Below are 13,212 nucleotides of genomic sequence, written 5' to 3' on the forward strand. Positions count from 1 at the left end.
TGTCAACCTGCTCTCCTGAGCAGGCAGCAAGGACACACATCTGGGGCCAACTGTAGGTGAACATGAGGGGGGGGGGGGGGGGGGAATTTCGCAGGTAGCTGATACACTGTCGGTGAACATTGAGGGAATGTCGCAGGTAGTTGCTGCAATAAGGGTGCACACCCAGACCCCATGGCCATTGACATAAACAACTGCCACTCCCACTCCAATCCCACACATACCTCTGAAGAGGCCCAGGCTGGGCTTTTCACATTACCGCCTGCCCATGCGCCCCAACAAGTGCACATTACCCGGGATACTCGAAAGAACAAGTTTTGTACCAACTTGAGAAATGCTGTGCCACTGCCTGCGGGCAGGGGTGGAGTCACCAAGACCAAGCGCAGCGGGCAGTCTTAGAATAAGGTGGAGGAGAGACGGGTGCTGTCGTTGTTAATATTGTAACTGTTCTCAACTTAAAAGTTTTTGTAAGTACATAAATTTACAAGTTTAAAAGTCGGTAAGTGATTTTAAAGTTTGTAAGTGATCTTAACTAAATAGTATTAAGTTTGATAACTTTAATAAAAATATTCTTGTACGTTCAAACAATTGTTCAAATTTTGAATAAAATATATTTTAAATTATAACTGAATTATTTACATTATATCTTCCATTATTAACACTACACAACATTACAGAACAGCTCCAAACAGTAAACATGTCCATGTGGAACAGTTGCCGCTGAGCCGTCAGGCAGCAAAGCGTTCACGGATGAGCTGCTGGCGCAAGGCTCGAGCAATCGTTAAAGGGGCACGGTGGTCCGGCAGATGACGAGGAAGCCATACAACTACCTGAACCCGGAGCACCCCACTGGGACCCGCAGCCTCGGACATTGGGGCCCTGGGTGTGGCTCGCTGCACCCCATTGAAACCAGCAGCCTTGGACAGTGTGAAACCGTGAAATGTCCCAACGCTCAATGGGCAGCAAAGCACCTCCTCCACTTCGTCCTGTGAGAAATTCTGGATTCCTGAGGCCTCGTTGCATATTGCAGCTCTGATTTTTTTCCATTCCATGAAAGTTCCCACACATAACTGGCTCTTTAAAAATAGCTGAATGCAGACCGGGAGGTGTAGTGGGCATGCGCACCCATAGCAGTCACGAAAAAATGTCTTTTGACATGTCTTGAGTGGAGCATAAACACCAGTATGGACTGGTTGGGTCAAATGGCCTGTTTCTGTGCTGTGTGTGTGTGTGTGTGTATATGTGTATCCATATCCTACATAAGACACATTATGCCTGTTGCCACATGCACTCAAAATTGCTTTGTATTGTAACCTATAACTCAGAAATGCCAAAATGGCATCCTGCTGGACACAGGTGGCCCTGATCTCTGAAGGTCTGGCTTTTGAAGCTCCAATAATTCAGTCCTGTTTTGCTTTTATCTAACTCAGCAGTGGTAACACTCTTGCCCAAGTCAGAAGGTTGTGGGTTCAAGCTCCAGTCCAGACACTTGGGCCTCGAATTTAACTCCAGCTGGATTCCCCGCTCAGGCCTGAATTAAAATTACAGTCAGGCCGCAATGATGTAATCAGGCCACAGACGTGCATCATGACTAAACAAAGACACCCTCAAAGCCTCCCTGGTAAAGTGCGACATCACCACTGACACCTGGGAGACCCTGGCCCAAGACCGTCCGAGGTGGAGAAAGTGCGTCCGGGAGGACGTCGAGTTCTACGAGTCTCAACGCAAAGAGCGTGAAGAGGTCAAGCGCAGACAGCGGAAGGAGCGCACGGCAAACCAGTCCCACCCACCCCTTCCCTAGACGAATGTAACAGAGTCTGTGGCTCTCGTATTGGACTGTTCAGCCACCAGAGAACTCACTTTGGGAGTGGAAGCAAGTCTTCCTTGATTTCGAGGGACAGCTTATGATGATGATGACCTATGTAACCTTCAGGGCTGCTGACCGAGGGCCGTGCGGCTCTTTGTCGGCTGGCGTGGACACGATGTGCCGAAATGGCCTCCTCTGCACTGTAAATTTCTATGTTTCTATGAGTGCTCTATGAGTGTTTTGGCTGAGAAGCCCCAAAAGCAGTTCCAACCTTTTAAATAATTCAGATATTTTCAGGGTCATACACAGCGCATTTCCTCTTCCCTTTTACATTGCTGATCATTGGAGAAGATCAGAGTAAATACTTTAACAAGGGCACAATGCAAGAACGTCAGAATTAAGAGTTTTTTTTCCATTTTCTCTCCAAATTTCACTATGGAAGGCTAATATAAGACAGCTGCAGTGTCCACATAATTGAGCCCAGATTGTAGGATATGAACAATGGAAAAGAGGAGGAGAGAAAATGAGGCAAGTCAAGGATTGGTGCTTAAATGGCACAAAGGGTAGTGGAAAACTGGAACAAACTCTCCCCCAAAAAGCTGTTGAGGCTGGGCGGTCAATTGAAAATTTCACAACTGAGATTAGTATTTTGTTAGGCAAGGGCATTAAGGGTTACGGAATCAAGGCGGCTGGATGAAGTTAAGACACAGATTAACCATGATCTAACTGAATGACGGAACACACCCGAGGGGCTGAATAGCCTCCTCCTATGATCCTATCAGAGAGTTTTAAAAGGCTGACCATTGTAAGAGGAAGGGACGATTTGAGATGAGGAGTTAAATCCTGGGAAAGAATAAAGTAATGTAGCAGATGGCGCGGTGAGCCTTGATTCCACAGAGTGACGATGCAAGGAGCAGGGAGCCTGTATTTAGAACTTAGGAGGATGAGAGGGGCAAGTGCAGAATAATCACGATTACAGAAGGATCAATGACATATCAGAAGGCGCCTGCATATGATTGCCAGATTGGAGGGGGGGGGGGGGTGGCGGAGGGGTCAATTGCTGTATTGATTTTACAGATTCTTACTTCCATGGCTGTGCAGGCATTTTTTTTTTTTTAAATCAGAAACTTCACACGATACCGCTTCCCCCGCTGCTACCCCTCCCTTTCCCCCCCCCCGCCCCCTCTCCCCAGTCTCCAATTCCAACCCCGCCCTTGGCACCTAGCTCAGGCTTAAATTCAATGGTAATTCAATGGTTCACAATCTCAGTAACCTGGTTTCACATCACGTTGAACTTCAAGCCCCAAACATCATCAATCACCAGGACCGCCTTGGATTAATTGCCTGCCTCCATCCTCACTTACTCAAAACTCCCATCCACGCACATCGTCACTTTCAGATTTAATTTCTCCAACATGCTCCCGGCAAGGCCCCCGAGCTCCACTCTCCATAAATTACAACTTATTCAGAATTCAGTTTTTGGCATCCCATACCAAGTTCCACTCATTTGTCACCCTCACCCTAATCGACCTCCATTGGTTCCTCATCCCCATATTGCATTGCTTTTCTAATCCTTGCCCTTCCTCACAAATCGCTCCATGGCCCTATCTCTGAAACCTTCTCCAGCCCTAAATGCCAGCTCACAACTTCTGCTCCACCGACTCTGATCTAGAATCGTAGGGCTAGAATTTCCGATCAGCCCACCAGTGCCCAAAACACCACAAAGAACTGGGAAAACTATTGACGGCAAAAACTCCCACCCCCAAAAATAAAGAGTCTGCCGAGCGAAAAATATGGGCTTTGGACGCCCATTCTGGGCGAAAAAGTGCAATTTCGGGTCGATTGGGCGGTTCGTAAACAAAATGGCCGAAAAATAAAACAAACACAATAAAAATTTACCCCAGGCTGCGGGTTGGGCCCAACACTGGAAAAATAAAAATAATTTTTCAAAAAACATCAACTGAAAAAAAAATAAAAAAATAAATCACCGCAACACATTTTAAAAATAATTAGTAAAAAAACAATTACTAACCTTTTTCTTGCCGAGCTACTCACTTACCGCCCAGCTCCGCTGATCCTTGTGGGTGTTTTAAAAAAAAACTCAGCTACGGGTCACCGCTCAGCCAAATATCACGCCAGGGCGATCTGAGGATGCTGCACGCTGGCGGTCCGCTCCCCAGCGGTACCTCGAAACCGCCGGCGTAACTCAGGTAAGGAAGTTTTAGTTTACCTGATTACCGCCCAGAATGGCCAATACCGCCCAGAAACCGAGCGGTACGCCATAGGAAATTGTAGCCAATAGAAATTTACGGCACAGAAGGAAGCCATTTAGACCATCATGTCTGTGCTGATCAAAAGAGATATCCAGTCTAATCCTACTTTCCAGATCTTAAGTCTGTAGCCTTGCAGGTTACAGCACTTCAAGTGCATATCCGAGTACTTTTTAAATGTGATGAGGGTTTCTGCCTCTCCCATTCTTTCAGGCAGTGAGTTCCAGACCCCCACCACCCTCTGGGTGAAAAAAGGTCTTCTGAACTTCCCTCTAATCCTTCTACCAATTACTTTAAATTTATGTCCTTGGTTATTCACCTCTCTGCTATCGGAAATAGGTCCTTCCTATCCACTCTATGTAGGCCCATCATAATTTTATACACCTCAATCAAGTCTGCTCTCGGCCTCATCTGTTGCAAAGAAAACAACCCCAGCCTATCCAATCTTTCCTCAGTGCTAAAAGTCTCCAGTCCTACCAACATCCTTGTAAATCTCCTCTGTTCCCTCTCTCGTGCAATCGCACCTTTTCTGTTATATGGTGACCAGAACTGCATGCAGTACTCTAGCTGTGGCCTAACCAGTGTCTCATACAGTTCAAGCATAATCTCCCTGCTCTTGTATTCCATTCCCCGGCTAATGAAGGAAAGTATCCCGTATGCTTTCTGAATCACTACCTGGCCTGCCATCTCAGGGATCTGTGGATATGCACTTCAAGGTCCCTCTGCACTTTTCAGTATCCTATCAATTATTGTGTAGTTATTTGCCTTGTTAACCCCTCCCCAAATACATTGCCTTACACTTCTCCAGATTGAATGCATTCCACGACTGAATGTATCCCACTCACTGCACTCAGCCATCAGTAACAGAGCATTAAGCCATCTAACAGCTTCCCCCTGTATTGAATAAATTAATGTCTAGTCAGTGTGAACATGGGCTGAGATGATTCTCAAGGGTATTTCACTGCAAGTCAAAACACGTTAAGTCTGACTTGCATAGGTCACTTACTGGTGAGGCCTTATATGGAACACTGCGTACAAAGATTAGTGGGAAAGCGGGTTGTGTAGACGACACAGAGAGGCTGCAAAGAGATTTAGATAGGTTAAGCGAATGGGCTAAGGTTTGGCAGATGGAATACAATGTCGGAAAGTGTGAGGTCATCCACCTTGGGGAAAAAAAAAACAGTAAAAGGGAATATTATTTGAATGGGGAGAAAGTACAACATGCTGCAGTGCAGAGGGATCTGGGGGTCCTTGTGCATGAATCCCAAAAAGTTAGTTTGCAGGTAATCAGGAAGGCGAATGGAATGTTGGCCTTCATTGCGAGAGGGATGGAGTACAAAAGCAGGGAGGTCCTTCTGCAACTGTATAGGGTATTGGTGATGCCACACCTGGAGTACTGCGTGCAGTTTTGGTCACCTTACTTAAGGAAGGATATACTAGCTTTGGAGGGGGTACAGAGACGATTCACTAGGCTGATTCCGGAGATGAGGGGGTTACCTTATGATGATAGATTGAGTAGACTGGGTCTTTACTCGTTGGAGTTCAGAAGGATTAAGGGTGATCTTATAGAAAGATTTAAAATAATGAAAGGGATAGACAAGATAGAGGCAGAGCGGTTGTTTCCACTGGTCGGGGAGACCAGAACTAGGGGGCACAGCCTCAAAATACGGGGGAGCCAATTTAAAACCAAGTTGAGAAGGAATTTCTTCTCCCAGAGATTTGTGAATCTGTGGAATTCTCTGCCCAAGGAAGCAGTTGAGGCGAGCTCATTGAATGTATTCAAGTCACAGATAGATAGATTTTTAACCAATAAGGGAATTAAGGGTTACGGGGAGCGGGCGGGTAAGTGGAGCTGAGTCCACGGCCAGATCAGCCATGATCTTGTTGAATGGCGGAGCAGGCTCGAGGGGCTAGATGGCCGACTCCTGTTCCTAATTCTTATGTTCTTATGTTTGGATACTATGCATTCAAATACAATGGAGAGGATTTAAAGAAAAAAAGGATGAATGATTCAGGATGTAGTACTTCTAGGCAACAAGGAGAGACAGCAAACATGATGTTTTTTGAAGATGTTGAGAAGGAATAGTAATGCAAGCAGGTTATTTGACTTGGACAGCCAGTGTAGAACCGGAGGATGTGAGTATAGAATTGACAAGCCGCAAGAAAGAATTACCTTAAGATTAGAAGAACTGGAAGAGGTCAAAGGGCAAATTCCAGTGAAGCAGGTAACTGCAATTGGTGCAGGATTGTACTTGTATTATACATGCCTGCACTGAATGGATTTATTCAGAGAAGTTTTTCAATTCTCAATGTGGAAGTCTACATGTCGCAGATCAAGTCGGGCTGCACTGCTCAATTGACCTTTGGAAAAGTGGCCACCTTGAATCGATCTTTAACCTTGAATCGAGGGGCCGAGGGTCTAGTGAGAAGGAGGAACTGAAGGAAATCCTTTTAGTCAGGAAATTGTTTTAGGGAAATTGATGGGATTGAAGGCCGATAAATCCCCAGGGCCTGATCGTCTGCATCCCAGAGTACTTAAGGAAGTGGCCCTAGAAATAGTGGATGCATTGGTGATCATTTTCCAACAGTCTATCGATTCTGGATCAGTTCTTATTGACTGGAGGGTAGCTAATGTAACACCACTTTTTTTAAAAAAAGGAGGGTGAGAAAACAGGGTATTATAGATCGGTTAGCCTGACATCAATAGTGGGGAAAATGTTGGATTCAATTATTAAAGATGAAATAGCAGCACATTTGGAAAGCAGTGACAGGATCAGTCCAAATTAGCATGGATTTATGAAAGGGAAATCATGCTTGACAAATCTTCTAGAATTTTTTGAGGATGCAACTAGTAGAGTGGACAAGGGTGAACCAGTGGATGTACTGTATTTGGACTTTCAAAAGGCTTTTGACAAGTTCCCACACAAGAGATTGGTGTGCAAAATTAAAGCACATGGTATTGGGGGTAATGTATTGACGTGGATAGGGAACTGGTTGGCAAACAGGAAGCAGAGAGTCGGGATAAATGAGTCCTTTTCAGAATGGCAGGCAGTGACTAGTGGGGTGCCGCAGGGCTCAGTGCTGGGACCCCAGCTATTTACAATATACATCCATGATTTAGATGAAGGAATTGAGAGTAATATCTCAAAGTTTGCAGATGACACTAAGCTGGGTGGCGGTGTGAGCTGTGAGGAGGATGCTAAGAGGCTGCAGGGTGACTTGGACAGGTTAGGCAAATGCATGGCAGATGCAGTATATTATCTGAATGGCGGCAGATTAGGAAAAAAGGAGGTGCAACGAGATCTGGGTGTCATGATACATCAGTCATTGAAGGTGCAGGTGCAGCAGGCAGTGAAGGCAACAAATGTTGGCCTTCATAGCTAGGGGATTTGAGTATAGGAGCAGGGAGGTCTTGCTGCAGCTGTACAGGGTCTTGGTGAGGCCTCACCTAGAATATTGTGTTCAGTTTTGGTCTCCGAGGAAGGACATTCTTGCTATTGAGGGAGTGCAGTGAAGGTTCACCAGACTGATTCCCGGGATGGCAGGACTGACATATGAGGAGAGACTGGATCGACTGGAGTTTAGAAGAATGAGAGGGGATCTCATCGAAACATAAAATTCTGACGGGACTGGACAGGTTAGATGCAGGAAGTATGTTCCCGATGTTGGGGGAGTCCAGAACCAGGGGTCACAGTCCAAGGATAAGGGGTAAGCCATTTAGGACCGAGATGTGGAGAAATGTCTTCACTCAGAGAGTTGTTAACCTGTGGAATTCCCTACCGTAGAGAGTTGTTGATGCCAGTTCGTTAGATATATTCAAGAGGGAATTGGATATGGCCCTTACGGCTAAAGGGATCACGGGGTCTGGAGAGAAAGCAGGAAAGGGATACTGAGGTGAATGATCAGCCATGATCTTATTGAATGGTGGTGCAGGCTCGAAGGGCCGAATGGCCTACTTCTGCATCTATTTTCTATGTTTAAGATGGGCCGCATTACCACGAGATCCAAGACTGTTTGGAGTGTCTCCTGTGTTTTTAAGAAAAAAAAGTCAAGAATTTGCATTTAAGTAGCACCTTTCATGTTTCAGGATGTCTCAAAGTGCTCTATAATCACTAACTTTAAAAAATTCATTCACAGGATGTGGGCGTCGCAGTCATGGTCAGCATTTTTATTGCCCATCCCTAATTGCCCTCGAGAAGGTGGTAGTGAGTCGTCATCTTGAATACAACGGAGTGTCGTGCTAGGTCATCTTGGAGGGCTGTTAAGAGTCAACCACATTGCAGTGTGTCTGGAGTCACATATAGGCCAGACCAGGTAAGGACGGCAGATTTCCTTCCCTAAAGGACATCATCATGTTGTGTGTTTGTGGGAGCTGACTTTGCGCAAATTGGCTGCCGCGTTTCCTACATTACGACAGCGACTACACTCCAAAAGTGTAAAGCGCTTTGAGACGCCCGGTGGTCGTGAAAGGTGCTATATAAATGCAAGTCTTTCTTTGTGAACCGGATGGGTTTTTACGAAAATCCGGTAGTTTCATAGTCACCATTACTGATACTAGCAGTTAATTTATTTAGTGAACTGAATTTAAATTCCCCAGTTGCCGTGGTGGGATTTAAACTCACGTCTCCGGATCATTCGTCCCGGCCTCTGGATAACTAGTGCAGTAACACAACCACTATGCTTACTTCTGAAGTATGGTAGTGAGTGTAAACGTGATTGCTTTTGTTTGCAGGCTCAATACCAAAGAAGGTTTGGTGTAAGGATGTTGAAATCCTGCAGGAGTTGGGAGGGAGAGGGGACTAGTGATGTGGGAGGTATCTTAACAAAGTCAACCATATTGAAGAGCAGTGCAAAAGCAGTTGGAATCCTGATAATAGCACCAAGATACCGCTGGGCAAAGAACCACAAAATAACGGAGCAGTTTGATAAAATATTTTTTTTTTTTTTATTATTTACAATTCAAATCAGAAATCTGATATAATTAGATTCCAAAGCAAGAAACAAATTTCTATGAAAAAACAAAATCCTTGGGCGGGGGAAAAAATATTCTACTTAACGTTTCGTTGTTTTCAATATAATCCTAGTTACCAAAGTGTCAGCTTTGGCCCATTTTTGATCTGTGTGCCTGCACTCTGAAGTGAGATGAAACGACTATCTGCATCTGATTAAACAGTCACACAAGACGTAAATAGCTCAGGCCTGAAGTTTACTGACACCCGTCAACATTCTGAACAAATATTTGCATAACTTTCAAGTGGTTTAAAGACAGAGAACAGGTAAAAAAGTGAACTCTTAACTTACAGTTCCATTGACATTGCAAAGGACAAATAATACTCATTTAATCCTTACAGCTCCAGTGACATTGTCAAGCTAAAATAAAAAGGAACTAGCCCCATTACTGACGATAACAGCATAACTTTATCAAAATTTCCTCACCCCATCTTCCACTATAGGTCATTCAACCTGAAGCCATTATTCCGACTATAAAGGGTAAAGATGTATTATTGTAATTTTTAAAAACCCAGTGGTTTGACAAATGCTTAAAAAAAAAAGTCCCCGAGTAACAACACTGAATGAATATCAATCTGGGCATGTTACTCCTGGGCAAGTATCGGAGGAAGTATATCGAACTTGCCATTCTTGGAACTCTTACGTTACTTAGTCCCTGGTAAAGCAGTTGGATTTGCTTCTTAATTGGACCTACTTGAAAATTAGGGATATTAACGGGCAGTTTTGATGGCAGCCGACAGCATATTATATTGTAAAGTGTTGATTCATGCTGTGGTATAGGCTCATTTGAGCAGTGACAACGAGAAAATGCTTCTCAAGCAGCATACATCACAACATCATCCAGTCGCCACTGCTGTTTCCCGTACGTAATAATCACCTGAAAATAGCTAATAATTCTATAGGATATACTTCTTTTATTTACTAAAAAGACGCCTGAAACAGGTGGGTAAATGGCTTGGGGAAAGCATTTAATGAGTTATCGTTTAAGGGAGTATAAACTCAGGAGCTTCTCTCCCTCCTCCAGAGCTGGTGACTTACGTGGGTCAAGGTCACTTGGGGCATCTCACGTAAAACTGTTCTCGAATTTGCAATCCGAAGTATTTGGCGATTATGGTGCCGAGGAATACCACCGATCTGGTCGTTTCCCTGGAAACATACACCCAAGGACACCTACATGGGTCCCGTTTCCCGAATCATGATTCCACCATTTCAGAAAATACTATCGACATGGCTGAGGAGATCCTGTATTTATATTACTGCAATAAACTGGATGTGAGCGTGAAATTCGGAAATTCAAAATCAGCTGACCAGCAACCTTTGCTAACTTAGGCATGTTCAGACTTTGAATAAGCAGAATAAAAATACATATATCATATATATATATATGAAATAAATGCAGAAAATAAATCAATTTACAACTTTCCAGTTTTTTTCTCTAAGTCAAGGAACAGAAATGCTACAGCCTTTACGTTTTCTTAAATGCTTAGAAATAATTTTAGAACTGGCACCGCTCTTTCAATAGTACCATGACCATGATGTGATATTACCTATAATCTAAATTAATGTACAGGTAACAAGGAACTAAATGTGTAAATCTACAGGATTCAGATATAAATGGAACACATACAACCCTGATCTTTCAAAACGCAGCAGTCAGTATGATTAAAAAGATGTCGAAGCCCATTCCCCACCTCCCCAGAAATTTGTGCTTTTGATATGTCATTTAGATGAATCCTTATTTTGATACCACTGTTTCTTATGATTACCTCATCTGTGTCCTCAAAGTGCTTAAAAACATTTTTAGTTTCAGGGGGAATTCCGGCATTTCCAATAACTTAAATCAACCATAGCCCTATTTACAGTTCAAATTCATGAATCGTTTCAGCAGGACCTTTATAACACTCAGTGCAGCTTTTTAAACATAACTCTGGAGTATCCAGTGTTCAGTACGCAGAAGCCTTAAGGGAATTGGCTCGGTGGCGATGCACGCCATGGTTGAATAGCTGACAGTCACTCACTGTCTAGGTTTGCGTATGAAAGAATGGCCACTTTCATACACGGAGTAGAAACAATTGGAAGAGATGTTCCCTTGTGTAACTCGCACTGAAGTTAAACACAGCCCGAGAAATAACCCCTCCCCCACCCCAAAAATGTCCTGTGCACAAGGACCCAGATCCTTTCTAAAGTGAGAAGTCAGTGTACTACTATTTGCAGAGTTATGAAGGAATTATGACAGAGCTCTGTAGTTACCATAAAAACAGGTGTACCGGTCACATGTGTGACAATTATGCTAGATTGCTGGTTGCAAATAAAACCTCCCTCAGATCTGAAGATAAAACGTGCACAAGACTCAATGCATGCACCGGACTTTACAGCACCAGGAATCCACGTGTGAATATTTGTCTGATTACAGTGTTACTGATAAACGGCCTATCAGGAGCGAGGGATGGTGGTGGCGTGCAATAATAAACCCTAATCCGTGCGCTGCCATATGCACGTGCACATCTACTGACTGCTCGGTTACCGGTCCTAACCAGGCTGTCAGGTGCAGTACTGAGCTGAACAGGGCCAGACTGCACTGACATAGAACCCACAAGTGCACTTTGAGCAGCACAGAACAGCCAGATGTGGCGGGCGTGGTTTGGCTGAAAAAAGTGGCAATAAAAGCAAAGGTAAAGTACACTGGAAAGCGTTATTAACAAATATCTGGTTCATCAGACCTGTTTAACCCTTCACCAGAACATTACACCCAACCTTTTAAATGTTTATGTCACGCACCAGTCGTGTGTTAGTGCAAGAATATCTCGTGGACTAGTACATGAAAGGGGATCGAGGACCAATAAGCCAAGGTGTTTGGATTCTAATTTTGATGCAGGACAGGGCATATTCATTGTTAGGACAAAATCACTTGGCATACAGAGCTGATCAAAGGGAAAGGAAGGAAGCTCCAGCTGCTTCTGGTCCCAAGTGGTGCTCGTGGCCTTAGACTGATGCTTCACATTGACCGGTTATTCAATCAGGATTTAATTCTGTTATAGCTTCTGGAATGTTACCAGGTAGACAATCCAAATTGCTCCAGTCAGACTTGACTCACAGTATCATAAACCAGACCGCATATTGCAGCTGGGGAAAGTGATTTGTTACTGCTCAGAAACTGGCTTTTTTCACAGCCTCTGCTGGGACCTTTAATGGAAAACTCGGAACAGCAAATCAAGCTACACGTGACAAGTGGCGAGATCTGTGGGCTTTGCCGCACAGGCCCAGTCAGAGGCAGATGTAAAAATAGCTTTTAGTTTTCGGTTACTGTATGAAAGGGAACATTTCAAACGCTCTTTAGAAATCTCTGAAAAATGACTTGCAGAATGTTTCATAAAATGGTGCAAATATAGGGTTCTAGCAGCGGGAGGGATTTTGTTCAAACTGGTATGCACAGGGTTATACAGGTGAAAGGGTCACAATTGCTTGATTCAGCTAATATCTGGAAGCCAGCAAGTAATCGTGAAGGGGAGTAAAATCAGACACCAGTGGAAGTCGGGGTTAGTGGCCATTTGCTGCAATATAAATATTCAGCAAAATAACAAACGCTCAGAACATGCATGAGTGTGATCATCCTTTAAATGACAGGAAGCTTGTGTCAGCCAAACAAATTCTGTTTTTAAATATAGGGGCAGCTGCTGATCAAACCGACGTGAACAGGCCAATATATGCTCCAGAGTTTGTCTACACGTACAGCAGTAAATTCCTATCAACCCAAAGGCCACTTCCCGTCACTTAATGCAGCTGACGGGCCTCGACAGGGATCAATCCTCATATAAATACAGCAGTTCATCTCCTGAATTAGTACGTCAGGGTCACCTAAAATAAATTAGCAGTGAATCACTCATACATTCATTTAGCAGGGCTTAAAAATCAGTCCTAATTGAGGAGGTTTGAAATCAGCACATTCTCCAAAAAGCACTCCAGTCGTGGTACTATTTTAGTTAAAAGATGGAAGGCACCATTTCCCTCCAGTTCTCATTTCCTCTCTGACCTCAACTTGGGAGAAAGTAGCAGAGTTATGTTTTGAAAACGTGAACTAATTTTGTTTCTTCATTTCCTCCCCTGACCTAAAGACACACCTACAGTGTG

Source organism: Pristiophorus japonicus, chromosome 4 (assembly GCF_044704955.1).
Source record: "Pristiophorus japonicus isolate sPriJap1 chromosome 4, sPriJap1.hap1, whole genome shotgun sequence".
Classification (NCBI taxonomy): Eukaryota; Metazoa; Chordata; class Chondrichthyes; family Pristiophoridae; genus Pristiophorus; species Pristiophorus japonicus.